This window comes from Apis cerana, linkage group LG10 (genome assembly GCF_029169275.1).
Source record: "Apis cerana isolate GH-2021 linkage group LG10, AcerK_1.0, whole genome shotgun sequence".
NCBI lineage: Eukaryota > Metazoa > Arthropoda > Insecta > Hymenoptera > Apidae > Apis > Apis cerana.
Genome location: NC_083861.1, coordinates 3524882 through 3527209, shown reverse-complemented (window position 1 = coordinate 3527209; position 2328 = coordinate 3524882). Strand labels below are relative to the sequence as shown.

Genomic DNA, 2328 nt, shown 5'->3' with positions numbered 1-2328 from the left:
AGTCACTAGATAAACTAATTTCGTGAAACTGAAGTCTTTTTACTTGTTAATATTTAACAAAGAATAAAATATTATATCTGTAAGAGAACTCGAGATACGTACCTCGCGATCGTGCGTCGAACAATGTCGCAGATTCGTGGTCTCGGAGAAACTCGGAGCGAGCTCCGTCTCTGTTTACATTATATTGTTTACGTTGTACTGTTACGCTTAAGGAATTAAGCCACGAGTTTGATCGTAGGTATATACATGATTTTTCCTTTGTTTATTTTTCTCGTATCTATCGATGAATAATTTTCTTTAGTTTTACATATCCGATATATAATTTTATTAATCTATCATCATTAATTTTTAGACCAATAATTTTCGATAAAAATTAAAATATTGTAATGAATTATAATTATGAATCATAATCAATCATTCTTTTTTTTTACGAATAAAAACATTCCAGAATGTTCAATATGAGAATTTGCTTAATGATATCGAAATAAAATGATTGATAATGCCATTAAATGATGCATGAGATCATACACGAGAAGAAAGAAATATGTTATGTACATATTTTATTTTATTTTATTTACTTTTCTTCTTTATGTATAATTATATACGAGTTTCAAAATCCCATTTTGGCCGAAAAAGAAACAATAATAATTTTGTTTGGAAAAGGAATAATCCCTTCCAAATTTGATGTCTGAATTAATATTCGAGTCACTGCGTTTTAAATATTTATAACAATTTTTGACATTTTGCATAAATTAAAAAATTTTTCAATTACAAAAGAACAGTAACATTTGATAACAGGATTAATTAAAAGACAAGTTAATCCCTGAAGATTTACTCTCTCTTTGTTAGAATGCAAATGTTTTTGCATGATGCATATGGTGCGTCATGGTTTAGATTAGATAAGCACTGAATAGTCCACTGGCTCCGAATGGGTTAATTAGGGTATCGTGCAAACTGTTTCTGAAATTATATCACAAAAGTGCAATATTATTAAGCAATAAACATTAATAATTATATATTTAATTTTAATTTAAAATATTTTAAAAATTCCTCCTCCTTTTGGCTCCAATTTGTATTCTTAACAATAATTTGTATAATATCTTTGAATCTCGATACTTTTATACAACTTTGAATTATTTAAGTCATTCCTTACTTTAATAACTATTTCTCATCTCGTTTCGAAAATATTCCTACCTTCTAAATCATAATCTTTATTCAACTTCGAATTATTTAAATTGTTCTATTAATACTATTCCTTCTTTCCAACTCAAAAAAATCTCATTTCCATTCTTCAACTTTTTTCAAATCCCTCGCACGAATTTTGTTGCCCTTATCCGTCAACTTAACCCATCGACACGACTTAACCCATAATTGCGTGTCGATTTCCTATCGATCCGTTACACGGGATTCTCGTTTCACGATGCAATATAATACAAATCCTGTCCTGTCTTCTCTCGCCTCTTATCCAAATTGAAACCTTAGCGGGCAGATCGAAGGCAGCTACGGTCGTTTTCCACTTCGATCGAGGCGAAGTGGTCAGTGAACTTGTCGCACACGGTACTGCCGATGTACACCAGAAAATAAATGTTGCCATGCCACCGCGTGACGTGTCCCGATCGAAGGTTGTCCCCGATGAATAATCCAAGACAGATGTCAGCCAACCGGGATACAACGGTGCCAGCCAGAGATGCGTGATCAATTCTTGGCTTGTCGCATCCCGTTGATTAGGCGACGAGTGCCTCGGATGCTTGCCTCGATCGGCCAGCTCGATTCCTCTTGAAACGAGCCAGCAACACGCGTGCTTACAACGTCGATCGAAATCGTGACTGTCGTCCACGTGGTATTCGCTGGCTTGAGATTAAGGGGCTGATGGAATGGAACGGTGTGGTTACAAGGGGATGCAAAACTCTTAGACCGTCCATAGAATGGTTTCACCTGAAATCAAACGTTTTTATTTGTGTTAGTATTATTATTATTATTATTATTCATTTAACATGAAATGTTGGAAATATAAATTTTGAAAAGAATTTTGATAAGATGAACATGTGAAGAAAAATTAATTTTATTTTCGTTACTTGAATAAATATGAAAAATATTGTATAAGTCATGTACAACTACATGAAATGGAGGCGTGGAGTGTTTGTTAATGCAAGAGAAGTATTTATCGATTTGAATCATGTGTGTTATGATCGGATATGAAAAGTTAGATTACATCTGTTACACATTACATTGTTTCAACTTTACTTCACGATCAATATATCAATATAATATCGAAAATTGGGAACAAAATTCGATTACGTAATGCGAAAAGCGACTGTATAAATTGAA

The 2328-nt window shown here is 32.9% G+C and overlaps 1 protein-coding gene across 4 annotated transcripts in view; it reads left to right on the top strand.

The window, feature by feature from the left end:
* The window catches only part of LOC108004365 (uncharacterized), a 45804-nt gene that overhangs the window by 6780 nt on the left and 36696 nt on the right, over window positions 1-2328 (top strand). The window lies entirely within an intron of this gene.